Genomic DNA, 15,351 nt, shown 5'->3' with positions numbered 1-15,351 from the left:
AAAGAAGCGAAAAGCAGCTGGTGAATATTCACAGAGGTGAAGTGGCAACCTTTTCTTTTGGTGGAGGAGTGAACTGACTCAAGTCACAGAGAAAGTATAATCAGCTGTGTGTGTTGGAGGGGAGGGGGGGGGACATCTGTATGTGTGAGTGAGTGTGTGTGTGTGTGCGTGTGTGTGTTGGTGTGCTTGTGTATGCGTGTGTGTATGTGTGGCGGGAGGGAGTGTCAGCGTGCCTCTCCCTAAACAAGAATAGACCTGCCACCCCCTTCTCCTCCTCCTCTTTACCTCCAGGCAGCTGAAGGGGCTGTCGGAATGATTCTGCTCTGCCAGACGAGTACAGACAAGCACCTGTCCTCTGTAGTGTCTTACCTTCGGGGCTGCTGTTGAGAAATTAAATACCCTCACTGCTCCCCTAAGCCCGTTCCACCTCTCTCCTCTCTCTCTCCCCCTCTCTCTCTCACCCTCCCTCCCTCTCTCCCCCTCTCTCCCTTCCTCTCCTTTTTCTGCTTCAGCCCAAAATTTGTCGCTAACTGCAGTAAAGTTGGGAGAGACGTTATATGCAGACCTTTGCAAACTCAGAATGTGTAAGTTTTGTTGTGCGATAGGGGTCAGTAAATTAAGTTAGGTCCTACAGATTCACATTTCTTACATTTCTTGTGTTACTTCATTATTAGAATACAGCCTGAGAAAAATACTAACAATTCCAGTATTTGTTAGCAATTGATTTTTTCCACAGTAAAAATCTAATTGGATGGCAAACAGTTTGGTTGAACTTCAGAACCATTTGAAATCTCCACCCCCAAAAGCAATTCCAAACCTCACTCACCTCTCTGAAGACCAATTACTCACCTTTTCTCCTGCGTGAGATGACACATCGATAAATAAATACAATAAATAAATAAAAAAGCAGCTCAAGGAAATCAAAAGTAACACACAGCTGCAAGTTACTGACCACTGCAGAAACTATAATGGCTCACTTCTATACAAATTTCATTCTACTTTTGTAAAAAGATGAGAATGAAAGCCAATTGCAATGATGAAAAAACACAAAATAAGCAAATAAATAACAGATAAAACAAATGACACCCCCTAAACTATTAAAACAAAAGGATTGAAAAAAGTGGAAGTCCAAGTGATCGCATTTCTGTAGGACCAGTAAGGGCAAATACACAATCCGTTCTGTTGTCCTGGATGTCAGTCTATCCACTTACCTATCTCAGGTTATGGTATTTTAGCTGCCAGCATTGACCAATGGAATCGCAGCACCTATTGTAAACCCCGCCCCCCCCCCCCCCCCAACAGCCATAAAGAAGGCCCACACCTTCTGCCTGACTTTCAAATCCCAGTGCTACAAAAGCTAAATTAAAGAGCCTTCTCCAGGTGTGTACCTACAGTAACAATGTCCTGCTGCAGCTGCATTGTTCCGCCCATGTTGTGTTTTTATCGCAGCGCTTCCGTAGCAGTGCGTGAATTCGGTGAAGCTAAGTTTAGCCGTGGACGATGTGGGAATATGAGAATATGGCCTCTTCAGACCTACAAGTAAACATGCGTTGTAGTCCAACAGCTGTTCATGATCGTGACACTGCCACAGATTTTACCTTAACATTTAACATTCCAACAATTATTTTTATTAGGACGACCTTGTTAGACACCCCTGTTTCAACGGTTAGGGATGACCTGGGCGGCAGTAGGAAGTAGAGAGATGTTTTACTGGTCGGTAAGTTCAGGCTCATTAGTGTCTGTGTGGCACCGAGCTGCTCGTGTGCTTATCGAGGTCGATGACGGTGACTGCAGGGTGGCAGGAACTCTCAGCGGGTGTCGAAATATAGGAAATGCCTCCGCCACTCCCCGTTCCCCCCCTCCCTCCCTCCATCCCTCCCTCCCTTCCTCCAAGGGAAAAGGCAAGCGGAGTCTGTTGGGACACGCCAAATAAGGACTGCATTCTTTCTCTCTGGCTCACTCTTTTTTTTTTTCTTTCTCTTGTTCCCCCGTTCTTCTCTCCGTCCCTCTCCCGCTCAGCGGCTGTCACTGGCAGAGCGGCGTGCGGTTAAGTGGATGACGCGCCTGCACGCAGCCCTGCACTACTCCAGCGAGGCTGACCCCAGCAACACAGGCAAGGCCTTCGGTTTGCTTACGCTGGTGGCTGCTGCGGAATTCCAGTGCTTTCATTGAACAAAAATAAATAAACTAAAAAAGTAAAAAATACTAGCTTTTTGCTTGACGAGCGATACCATCTTGCCCCATTGGCAAATTTTGAAATCAGTAAAACTGTCTCACCTCTTTGGCAATAATTTTGTATGAAACTTTTAGCATAAAAGTTAAGATTTTAAGTTTAAGTCTAAGACTAAAATTAAGATTGACTTATTTTTTGGTTTTTGCGGCGTTCCCCTTTCTTCATTCAGTGCATGTTGCATGGCATGACCCCCCCCCCGCCCAGCCCCCACCCAACCCGCACCCGCACCCGCACCCCTGTCCCCGCCCCCAAACACACACTGGGCTCCAGTGTAAGCGCGACGCCTCGTCGTCCGCGTCTGTCTCAACTTGCTCGGGAGCTCAGGAATGTGCGCTGAGGCTAGTGCCCCCTCTGAAGCGGGCCCGTCGCCTGCGCGGCTCCGATGGCCGTCACATTTAACTGCCTTTCCCGGAAGCACATTCTGGAATACAGAATACAGGCCCAAATCCACGATGAATGAGTAGGAAGTGGTGAATGCACACAATCTCTGTGTCTAAATCTCAGTTCAGAGCTGAAATAATGTCAGATATCTCTTGTTTGCAAGGATTTGACCCACATAGTGACTGGTTTGCTGTTTTGACATAAGGAATAATTGCTTTTTTCGGGGGGGGGATCAGGGGGTCGTTGTCTGGTTACTGTTTTAGTTACTTCATCACCAATCTGAAAAAGAACCTTGCAATAAATAAATGCTACAGTCTCTCAAGTTACAAATCCTCTCAGCTCTGCAAGAGTGCTGTGCGTTTGCAAGGATCGCGCACAACATAAACTCCCCTTCTGGGATGTCGAGTGCCCGCAGTGTGGCGTAGAGGCTCGGGAACTGTGTTCGTAACCCCAAGGTTGTGCACTGCTATTGTACCCCTGATCAAAGTTACTTAACCTGAATTACATAAGTAAACATCCGGCTGTATGAATGGGTTGTATGTGCAAATAATTGAATCCGTGTAATTCAATCTGGATAAGAGCATCCGCTAAATCCCTAAAACGTAAATCAAAACAATTAAAATCAATTTTGTTTGTACGGTACTTTTTACAGTGAACCGTCACAAAGATGCGTCACTGAGGAGCAGGAAAAAGAGCAAAAACCAGGCCCCCATACAGCAAGCACATGAGTTAAAAAAAAAACTAATATTCTCCAGCCGGGAGAAGAACGCTCAATCGGTGGTGAGAAAAAACTCCCCGATGGGCTGAAATCTCAGGAGGGACCTGGCAACCCGTCCTCTGCTGGCTGGCCTGGTGTGAAGTAGCATAGTGAACATGTACCCCCCATTCCAGCTCTTTTGGTCATTCGTATTTGTCCTAATATTGTAGCTAGTTCTTCTCCCTAGTTTGGCTTGGCGTAAGTTAGGTCAGAATATTGGTCACTGTGTGAAGTGAACTGTGTGAACCTGAACCTTGGCTATAAGTGGCTTTACGAAATGAGTATCGTGCCTCATCGAACCTGTGTTTTGTAGTTGTCCACGACCGTGATATGCACTTTTGTACGTCGCTTTGGATAAAAGCGTCTGCTAAATAAATGTAATGTAATGTAACATGTCAAAACTGATATAGAGCAATCAAATAGTCAAAAAAAAAAAAAGAGTTCCAAAGTACTTCCTGTTATAACTTTTCAAAAGGATTTTGGGCGAGAGGAACGCGACCAGCATTCCCAGCTCTGGGGGAATGCTGGAGGGGGGAGGGCTGTAATTAGAACACTGGCTAGCGAAAGCGGAGGCTCAGATTTTCAGCGCGCCCTAATTAATCACAGCCCCTTTCGCTCAGCGCAGTTCGGCCGCGAATCGCCAAATGTCAAGTCAAGGGTTGCTGCTGTTTTTTTAATTTATTTATTTATTATTTTTTTTTTTTTTGTGTGACAAGAACAGTCACCAAGGAAACTGTAACAACGTGGGACACTTTCAATTAGTGTTTCAAAGTGTTCTGCCAAAGCCATCAGAAATTCGCAGGATTTGGACATTTGCACATTCATAATTAGAGCTGAAAATCTACATGGACCTGCTGACATTTTGAAACCCGACAGATTGGGTTGATCAGAACAGTGCAGACTGAGGGCAATTGGAGGTATAATAATAATAATATTTTATTATTATTATTATTATTATTATTATTATTATTATTATTATAGTAACACATCCAGCAGGTCTATGTAGATTGTGGATGCCTTGCTGTGATGTGGTCAAAAAAAAAAAGATCATTAGCTGATATATTGATTTGATTTTATTTAGGTTTCCATGCTGATGCACATGTAAGACTTTTTTAAAGAATATTTTCCTAATTATATTGCATGTTTTCTTTAGAGTATTTGGGTGGCTGTTAATAGGGTGTGTGGCCATAATAGCACACAGACACAAAACCTGAGTTAAATCCTGCATTGACTGTAAGGCATTGTTCTTATTGGACGTACCTGTACAAAGAGCAAAGGCCAATGCAGCACTGTTTTGAAAGCACGCTGTGTTTTCATTACAGTATGAAATCCCTGTGAAGGCCTTGCTGTTTATGGTTTTGGCTCTCTTTATTACGCACCCCCCCCCCGCCCTTCCTCCCCTCCCCACCAAACCCCCTACTCTCCCCCTCCAAATTCCCCAGAATTCCAAGTGAGGTCTTTTTCTTCCTGAAGATTAGCGAAGGAGCAAAACTGTTTGTCAGCGTGCGAATATATGGATTCGCACACTGAAAACATTTGCTAATTTAAGCAGAGGTTTAAATCAGATGCATTGTTTGTGGGGAATAAGCGTAGGGTTGCTGCTGTTTTTTTTATTTATTTATTTATTTTATTTTTTATTGTGTGACAAGAACAGTCACCAAGGAAACTGTAACAACGTGGGACACTTTCAATTAGTGTTTCAAAGTGTTCTGCCAAAGCCATCAGAAATTCGCAGGATTTGGACATTTGCACATTCATAATTAGAGCTGAAAATCTACATGGACCTGCTGACATTTTGAAACCCGACAGATTGGGTTGATCAGAACAGTGCAGACTGAGGGCAATTGGAGGTATAATAATAATAATATTTTATTATTATTATTATTATTATTATTATTATTATAGTAACACATCCAGCAGGTCTATGTAGATTGTGGATGCCTTGCTGTGACGTGGTCAACAAAAAAAATAATAATTAGCTGATATATTGAATTGATTTTATTTAGGTTTCCATGCTGATGCACATCTAAGAGACTTTTTTTAAAGAATATTTTCCTAATTATATTGCATGTTTTCTTTAGAGTATTTGGGTGGCTGTTAATAGGGTGTGTGGCCATAATAGCACACAGACACAAAACCTGAGTTAAATCCTGCATTGACTGTAAGGCATTGTTCTTATTGGACGTACCTGTACAAAGAGCAAAGGCCAATGCAGCACTGTTTTGAAAGCACGCTGTGTTTTCATTACAGTATGAAATCCCTGTGAAGGCCTTGCTGTTTATGGTTTTGGCTCTCTTTATTACGCACCCCCCCACCCCCCCTCCCCACCAAACCCCCTACTCTCCCCCTCCAAATTCCCCAGAATTCCAAGTGAGGTCTTTTTCTTCCTGAGAAAGTGGAGGAGCAAAACTGTTTGTCAGCGTGCGAATATATGGATTCGCACACTGAAAACATTTGCTAATTTAAGCAGAGGTTTAAATCAGATGCATTGTTTGTGGGGAATAAGCGTAATCTTAACTGATGTGTTAATTGGCTTCGCTCGAGTGGTTTCTGGGTTACTGCTCTGCTGTGTGGGTCTTTGTCATTAAACTTTTTGGTGCTGTGTGTTAGCGGCTGCTACAGCGTTGTGGCCAGGTCTCTCTTGAAAACGAGATTTTTGAGAATTAATTTTATTGTTTATCCTTTATTTTTACATTTTAGTCCCGTTGAGGTCAATACCTCTTTTGCAAGAGACTCCTGCACACAACACAAAACGTATAAGGAGTTTAAACAGACAACCTTGCCTACTGTGTGAATTAGATAATGTTTATGTCTATGGATAACTGGTGCTTCATGAAAATTTTATCTTATCGGACCTGTGTTCTGCAGTTGTTCCAATGACCTTCGGTATACACCTATTGTACGTCGCTTTGGATTAAAGTGCCTACTGAACAATATGTAATTTAATGTTATGTAATGCAATAATGATTTGGTGTACTTTATTAGGATATGTTCTGCACTTCACCAGTGAGCACTGTCGCATCAGGGTTACCGTATACGGCACCATATACAGTAAGGGAGAATTTGCTGAAGGACAAAAACGTATCTTACTGTGCAGCTGGACTTATAGGAACCGGCTCAGTGCCAGCTGGTCCATTAAGTGGAAGGACTAATGGAAGCTGCTTAGCGAAGTGGATCACAAAACACGCTAACGAAGCGCAGGGTTGCTGATCGAAACACGCCCGGCTGCCTTTTTGTCATTGACATAATAAACACTGCGCGTAAATTGCTTTAGGAAGGCATACCTTGACTGCCGTGTCATTCCTTCTGTGTTCTACAGCTAATTAGCGGGAAGCAGGAGAGTGAAATCGATCAATATTAGCGTGGATATTCTGCGCTGATGCGTCAGGGGGTCGGAGAGTAATTTCGTCATAGAAACGGGGGGGAGAAAATCCCGTACCGTCACTCAGGATCTCGAGGTGTGCCGTCTCTTCACAACATTCGGCAGTGTGCCTTTGATTACCTTAAACACTCGTAAATCCAAAGCCTGCTGGTATAAGGAGCCTTTTTTAATATGCTGACTTTTGTGATAATGTCTTGCTCCATTATTTAAAAGGGCATATTGATAATGGTTCCTCTTTATTCCCTGGTGTCATATTTTCAAAATCAAGATCATCTTCTCACTTACAGGCTTAAAAGGCATTGTTCCCTTTCTGGGGATTTTTTTTGATATTATCTCTGTTTGAGTGTATGGTTTTGTTTTAGTTTTTTTTTTTTTTTTTTTGGATTGGCCCAGGCAGTTTGTGTGTACGATTTAAGTGTTTTAGATGCTTGCATAAGTCTTTCATGACCTGCTGTTTTCACAATGGCTGGTAGGGGCATTGAGGCGTTTGTGATTTAAAGCAAGAAAATGTACTTGGAGTCACTCCAAACCAGCTTATACAGCGAGGTTGTGAACTGTTCCTTTAAAATCTCCTTCTGAGACTGTTTTTCTGCAAATGATTGGATTTCTTCATTGCAGCTAGCACACTAATTGCCTAATTTTTCTTCCTGACCGCCATTAGTTTTTTTTGGGTTTTTTTTTTTTTTTTTTGCTTAAAAACTTAATTCATTGTATGATTAAGTTTAGTGAACATGGTTCAGTTGGGTTTCTTTTTTCACACGGTTTATGATTTGTCAAGATAACCTGCATTCTTTCCCTTTTTCATTTCCTGTTTTTTTTTCCCACTCCTTCTAATACAGAACAGGGTGGAATTTTCCGCAAGGCCGTTCTACAGAAAGCAGTGGAATGCTGACAGGATGGAACACGTTCTCTGAGCTCTCCGTGTTCTAGAATCTCACCAGTGGAATCCTGTGCTGCCATTCCTTGCCAGTCATGGTGAGGTTTTTTTTTCTCCTCAGGAACAAAAGCATTTAATGTGAGGTGAAGTGCTACTGTATTCAAATGAAGAGCTGACGCCCCTGGGCTCTGGGTTAACTCAATCCACTCACAAAAAGTGAAAAATGAACATTGGTGATTTGTGTGTATTTGAGTTTAAAAAGGCAGTGGAGCAGAAATCAGGTAACCAGCCAATGTCATGATGCACTGTGTTTTGTTCATGTGAATGAAGGTGGATTTAGGATTTAGTACAGGGTTATCATTCTGTAGTTGGGATCTGAAATGTTATATTCAAGGTTTATTTATTGCTTTGAATGGTTACAGTAATGTACAATGCAAATGTCACAGAAAACAACACAATGAAAGCACTCACCAGGTAATGAATTTATCAAGGCGTTTACAATAGCCAGCATTACACCACAGCCCGGTTCATACAAACACTAATAAAGAATAAATAGTAATTAGCATTACTAAAAGGACTGAAAACATTTTTATTTTGAAAGTGTCCTTTGAAGATTCAGCCCTTTTTTTAATACAATTTTATCCCAGTTCTTATCTTATAGTTTCCAAGAAAAATTGTACAGCTTTTCAAGACAGGTTCCAGCTAACATGGCTTGAGTCTCCAAACTGCTCCATTACATTTGTTGAGACAGAACTGAGGGTCTGAACTATCCCCCCTGGGTGACACTGAGATCGAGTCCAAGTCCTGGAGAGCCTCAGTTGTCTGCCGGTGTCCCTAGTCCTGGTCCTGGAGAGACGCAGGGTCTGCTGAGGTCCCCAGCCCTGGTCCTGGAGAGCCGCAGGGTCGGAGTGTAGCACAGTGGGTAAGGAACTGGGCTTGTAACCGAAAGGTCGCAGGTTCGATTCCTGGGTAGGGCACTGCCGTTGTACCCTTGAGCAAGGTACTTAACCAAAATTGCTTCAGTATATATCCAGCTGTATAAATGGATACAATGTAAAAAGTTGTGTAAGTCGCTCTGGATAAGAGCGTCTGCTAAATGCCTGTAATGTAATGTAATGTACTGAGATCCCCAACCCTGGTCCTGGAGAGCCTTGGTGTCTGCTGGGGTCCCCAGCCTTGATCCTGGAGAGCCTCAGGGTCTGCTGAGGTCGCCATCCCTGGTCCTGGAGAGCCTCAGGGTCTGCTGGGGTCCCCATCCCTGGTTCTGGAGAGCCTCAGGGTCTTCTGAGGCCCCCATCCCTGGTTCTGGAGAGACGCAGGGTCTACTAGGGTCCCCAGCCCTGGTCTTGGAGAGACGCAGGGTCTGTGGGGGTCCCCACCCCTGGTTCTGGAGAGCTGTAGAGCACTGGGGTCTCCCTGGTTTCTGGAGAGTTGCTGGATCTGATGTTTTATCTTTTTATCACACAGCATCAAATATATCAACTAAAGCTGCTGGTTAAACTCAGATTGACTCCTCTCACCATGGTTTCTTGGGTCTGAGCTAGTTGCTGATTTTAAAAGTGGCAGGTGCAGTGAACCCTGGGCTCAGAATCCAGGTAATACGCCTTCAGAATACCTTCAGCAGCCTCGGTCCTGTCTCATGCGCATGTATTGTGAATTATTGTTATGACTTTGTGTAGCACGTGCCCTGATCTAGAAAGGCTTACATAGCTAACGTTCTCACACTCTAGCCATCAGTCGAGGTAAGAGCTGTAATGAAACAGAAAGGATCTGTACCTGCTGATTATTACAAGCCTAGGTTCTTAACAGCCGTACTGCGCCACTGTTACTTCATAACATTCATCATCGTTTATTGGCATTGTCGTGTCTTTCAGAATTATGTACGGCACAGCAAATTAAATAGGTATTATGAATGTAAATTTAGACAATAACTCTTGTTTTTCATAGCTTACTATGCATTTTTAAATTATGACAAGGCAAATAAAATATAACTTAAATGGTACAAAAAATAATGACACTGCCAATGGAGTAAGAAAGATATACTTGATAAGATGTCTTAAGAAATTAAATGTATTAAAAAGCCTGTCTTGCAGTTGGCTTTACAATTGACCCCAAAGGTGTTGGATGGGGTTGAGTTCTGTGCAGGCTAGTCAAGTTCTTCCACACCGTTTTCGACAAAACCATTTCTGTTTGGACCTTACTGTGTGCCCATGGGCATTGTCATGCTGAAACAGGAAATGGCCTTCCCCAAACCGTTGGGGAAGCATAAAATCATCTTGAATGTGATTGCATGCTGTGGCATTAAGATTTACCTTGACTGGAACCAAGGGGCCTAGCCCAAACCATGAAAGACAACCCGCGACCAAGGGGTGTCCAGATACCTTTGGTCATATAGTGTTACTAAAAGACCTAAACTATTAAACTCCATGTAGTTCCCATATATTTCCATATATCATTTTTCCATATGGAACACCTGCCTTTGGCCATAGTGCCTGCAGATTAATGCAGAAATGTGGCCTCTAAATCAGGGGGGGGCCAGTCTTACCCAGACAGGGCTGGTTTTTTTTATTTAGCCCAGCACTAAGACACCTGGTTCAACTGGGTAACTAGTCATGGTCTTCAATCATGATCTTGTTAAGTAGAACCAGGTGTCTTAGTGCTGGTTGAGAACAAAAAAAACCTGCACCCACATTGGCCATTTTCGGATAAGATTGGACACCCCTGCTCTAAATGAAGCAACCCCATCCAGGAGGAAACTCTAATTACTTTCCTGGCGTGTCCGTGCAGGGGCTCCCTAGTTTGGGTTTTCGGGGCGATGGTTCCAGTAATCCTTTTTTCATTTGTGTTGGGACCCCAGGGAAGTCCACAGCGCTAATGGGACAGAACTGATAGAAGAGTGACCTGCAGTGAGGAGGCAGGCCTTTGGGGCCCAAAAGCTTTCTGAAAGCTAATCGGCATTAACTGTGCATTTAATTTCACGGTACTCTGCACAGATGCACAGATTTGGGTTAATGTCTCTGTTAACCTAGCACTTGCAGTAATGACAATACTCTTCACCTGGAAAGTACTGTGTCAGCCGTTACGAGGACCACTATTTTGATCCAGCCAAATTTGAACCCAATTTTGCATAGAGAACTAGATAATATTCAGATACGACTAATGGACACAGGGCAGTTCTTTTAGCGCCATCTAATGGCCGTGTTTGGAACTGCACACTGCAGTGTAACTGACTAGATCCCAGGAGACGCCTATCAGAAGACAAAACTGGCGATAATTGAGAAAGATTTTCACACCTGTGAAATGACACTGCTGCTACTCCCAGAAGCCCTTGCAGCAGGGTGTCCAGTCTAGTCCAAAAAGGGCTGCTGTGGGTGCAGGTCTTCATTTTAGCCTGGCACTACGACACCTGATTCAAATAACTAATTATGGTCTTCAATCAAGACCTTCAATCAGGTCTCTTAGTGCTTAGGGCTATAATAAAAATCTGTACCCACATTGAGCCTTTTCTGTTATGTTTGGACGCCCCTGCTTTACTACTTTTAGGACTGTCTGCTACGTTCCCTGCCTCTGCTTGCCTGGGTAGCGCAGGTGAAGCTAATTACTTAGTTGCTTGATTGCCTCCACCTGCCTGTGGGCCAGCATAAGCCCTGCAGTAGGAGGATGAAGGGATCTTCTTTGGGGCTGTCATGTTGGGATTTTGAGTGTGTGGCTTGTGGTTTTGTGAAGATCTTTTTGGTTTTCGTTTGTGTTTTAGTTTGTGATTTATACGAATTAATGTCTGGGTTTTTGTTTTTAGATCAGTTTCTGGATTGTTTTTGGATACACTTGGACTCAGTTGTTGTGGCTTTTCGAGCCGGTCGTAACACTGTCTCACAGCAGAGAACTGGCTTTGGCCAGGTTTTGGGCTGTTCAGTAAGGAACAGAAGACAAACCTGCAAGGAAAATGTGGAATAGCAGGTGAGATCCTGTGCAGGGATAGCAAGCAGGTGAGTTAAAGCCCTGTGCTATCCATCCATCCATCCATTATCTATACCCGCTTATCCTGGGAAGGGTCGTGGGGGGGTCGGGCTGTGCTGTGCTGTTCTGGGCTGTGCTAGCACAGGGGAAATGATTCTGGCTTTGTCGCAACCTTAAATAAATGACTGGTCTAGGCCTCACCTCTGTATATGCATGCGATGCCATTCCCCCCCCACCATTGTGTCTTAGCCATAACCACACCACTTATGACATGCAATAAATGTGTTCAGTATGAACCATCTGACAGGAATATATGGAGAAATTGGATGAATTCAAGTTTGATTACCATTTATGACCATTGAAGTTATTTAATTGCATGCCGTAGTGTCTGAATAATAGTAGTTTATTTTTAAAATACTTTTTCCTCTTTATTTTCTAATCGGAATCCAGTCGAGTCCTTTATTTCCTGTATTTGTACACACTGTACATATTTACTGTGCTTATTTACAGCACGTATTTACTGTACATATTTATCACGTTGTCACAATGAGCCCACTCAGCCCCTACAAATATTCACTACCTGCATGTTATTACAGTAATTAATCGCCTGCACCTTGCAGTAATTTTTCCCTGTGAGAATGTTTTCAGTGCAATTTCCCCACTGTGTGAATCTGTGAGGATCATTAGAATGACATGGCTGTGAGTGTGTCTGGCATCTTTCCATGCCCTCGTTACTGTCACACAATAGGGAGACACACAATCATTTTTCCCATGTAAATATTCAGGTGTGATGTTGCTCTGCAAATGTTTTGTTGAAGCAAAATGGGGTTTTCAAAAAGGGGAAAAAAAAAGTGGTTTTAAATTAGCTTTCTACCTTACTACTGCCAGCCCGTTATTCTAGTTTAAACCAGGTGCCCAAAATGCAAAAAATGATTAGCGTATTACCATAATTATGGCTCTCGTGCCGTTTACCATTTTAGCTTGATTGCTATCGTTGACTTGTCGTTGTTTTCCAGCGGAGCTAAATTTCGGCTGTCCTTTGCATAACCCGTGCTGAGATGTAGACGGTGTTTCATTACCGGGGCGTTCACATCCCATAATGCCAAGAACATCGATGTAGAAAGACCGGATAACGAGCTGTCTGTCTGTCTCTCACTGAGACTGTTGTTTCAGCTACATGGAGGCGCTGATATTCTTTCTTTACAGCACATTTAATCTCCTCCTTAATCATATCATGGGTACGGTTGCCTGTGTGGTTGAGGGGGCAGAAAAAACTATAGCTGCATCGTCTAACTGTATTTTATTCAAAAATAGTTTGAGTGCATTAATGACCCAATTTCACCAGGTATTAATGGGCAAAAGATGAGCGTGAGCACCTTCAGAAGAGATGTGGCCAGCAGCTTATAGCATTCCGCTTTGAAACCTGTTATTTTCCCCCAATTTCTACAAAAAGAAACTTTCACAACGGTTCTGCCATCCCATAATCTTTTGTGAGCCGACTTCCAGGTTTGCGGCAGATTGATTTAGTGGTCATTACTCAGACATTAGAGACTCCAATGACTTCTCCTGTCAGAGCCCTGTATAAAGTGATTATCAAGCAGCTGTAATACATTTGTGAATAACGTTATGGAGTCTGCTGGGTAGTGCAGTACATCACCGCCCGTATTAATGGTGATTGGTCACAGACATGCTAAAAGACTAAATTTAATTCAGTGGTTTAACTGTATTAAGCTGGATGAAAAATGGAGAGGATAATTATGACAGCTGCATAAAAAGCTTTCTGAAGGATTTACAACGTGTCCTCGCTTGGCTTTCAGTGGGCCCAAATTTTTCATTTGATAAATCTGTCTTGCATAGATGTACATTTAGCTGAGGCTCTAATCTGGAGAGGCTTACATTTTTTGCGTACAATTAATTTATATAACTGGACACTTACTCAGGTACTCTGCTGAAAGGTGCATCAGTCCCACCTGGAAATCAAACTTGAAACCTTAGAGATGCAAATCTAGTGACTTAACCATTATACTACACTTCCTGCCAAATTAGACTTAACCTAAATCTGCTGGGCTGGACTCAATAATGGGCCTCATTCACAAAACCTTTCTTAAATTATTCTTCCTTTTGTTCTTAAAAATGTTCCTATGAAAACACCAATATGGGATTCCTGACACGTGCAGAACTTTGTTTTTGTGCGTATCCCAGGTGTATAAGATGACGAATGCTGATTGTTTGTAAATTTTATGCGCAATCCTGTTTACGAGATTGGCATAAGGCAACAGCCATGAACAAATACAGATAAGAAAAAAAAAAATGACGAATACCGAAATGTTTGTGAAAACGTTCTTACGCACCGTTTACGTACGCATCGTACGCGTGTTTCGTGGATGAGGCCCAATATTACCCGGCATGTGGGCAGTAGGTGAAGGTCAGGAGTGGCAGAACAAGAGTAATTAAGTTGCCAAACGAAGGGGTTTCAAACCACTGCCTCAGCCATTCGTGCAAAACACCAAGATATTATTTTATTTTCTCGCTGAGTAAAAAGTCCAAGGTCCCCAGCCGCGGTAATTGTACTCTTGTTCTGGACCTAGTAGGCAGCGCCTTGTTCATATGCTCACTCAAATAACCACATTCTGACATGATTCACTATCGCCTCTTTCTCTCAGATAGGGGCATTAGCTCAGTTATAGAATATTAGAAATAAAACTGAGCACATTTATTCCCGTAAGTTATTCCTTTTTTTTTCCTGAATCGGCCGGGCTGTCCACATTCACCTTGCGGAACGTGTCCGAGATATATCAGAAAGAAAAAAAAATAGAGTGACAGAGCAAACGATGGCATTTTGCTACCTGATTGATGTGAGTTTACTATTTTCATTTGCGATATGCGTGATGCGCGTGTGATGTTATCGGAGGGTGGGGGTGGGGGGTGCTATATGAAAGCAATCGTAGCCTACGCAATTACTGAACCTCAATATAAACGCATTGTAAATTCTCCTATATTGTCCAGGCTTGACTGACATTGACGTTCCATCTTTGGACGGGTCTTCAGTCTTTATTGCGGTGATAAAGTATGAAATACCAATTCCCCGTCCGGCGATTGGTATTTCATAACACTGACAGCGCTGTTTTATTGGATGGCCAGCCGACTGCAGTGCGGTGATTTCGGCTCTCGTTTTGCCTGTCCGGGGCGAATCGCGCTCCAAGTGAAGCAGAAATGCTCTGAAATGCATATTTGCTCATGGTTGAGATTCCTTCCGTCAATATTGCGAAATTCTAAGTCTAACCGGGGAAAAAAAGGGACATTTTTTGGAATCATGTATTCTGTATTGATATCACGAGCTCAGTATTATCTGTAGCAGAATTACGGCCCGGGTGTTTGCTGGTTTCTGCACTGATGGATTGGTTTAGCTTGATGTTCACTGAGACAGATCTGGTTTGAACGTCTTGCACAATGGCAGCTCCCCCACCCGGGACTCAAATGTGCAGGGTTTAGTTGCTAAACTAGTTTCTCACTTTAAGCTCGTTATTCGCACAATATGCCACCCTTCATCAGCGGCAATAGCAGCAGCGCAATGACATTAGCATCTGTCTGTACGTCTGTCTGTCTGTCTGTCTGTCTCAGTCAGTTTTATTTCTCTTGCAGGAGAAAATAGCAACTGTGTGCTGTGTTTAAAAAAAAAAAAACATTTTAAATTAATTGAATGGCAGAAAATAACTTGCTTTGCTACAAGTCTAAACTACATAGCTTGTACAACAGCACAAAGT

General features: G+C 42.9%; 1 long non-coding RNA gene across 3 annotated transcripts in view; it reads left to right on the top strand.

Moving 5' to 3' along the window:
- The window catches only part of LOC135238243 (uncharacterized), a 64,406-nt gene extending 55,213 nt beyond the window's left edge, over window positions 1–9,193 (top strand). Inside the window, exons 3-6 of one of the 3 annotated variants that reach the window (XR_010325061.1) lie at window positions 6,691–6,829; window positions 7,593–7,728; window positions 8,382–8,501; window positions 8,756–9,193. This is a non-coding gene — a long non-coding RNA (uncharacterized LOC135238243). Of the gene's footprint in view, window positions 1–6,690; window positions 6,830–7,592; window positions 7,729–8,381; window positions 8,531–8,755 lie in introns of those variants that run through there. The other 2 variants (XR_010325060.1, XR_010325062.1) reach the window with 2 other exon arrangements.
- The last annotated feature ends 6,158 nt before the right edge of the window (window positions 9,194–15,351 follow it).

The sequence above is a fragment of the Anguilla rostrata genome, chromosome 13 (assembly GCF_018555375.3).
Source record: "Anguilla rostrata isolate EN2019 chromosome 13, ASM1855537v3, whole genome shotgun sequence".
Classification (NCBI taxonomy): Eukaryota; Metazoa; Chordata; class Actinopteri; order Anguilliformes; family Anguillidae; genus Anguilla; species Anguilla rostrata.
The sequence above is the reverse complement of the archived record's forward strand: the minus strand, read 5'-3'. Positions and strand labels throughout refer to the sequence as shown.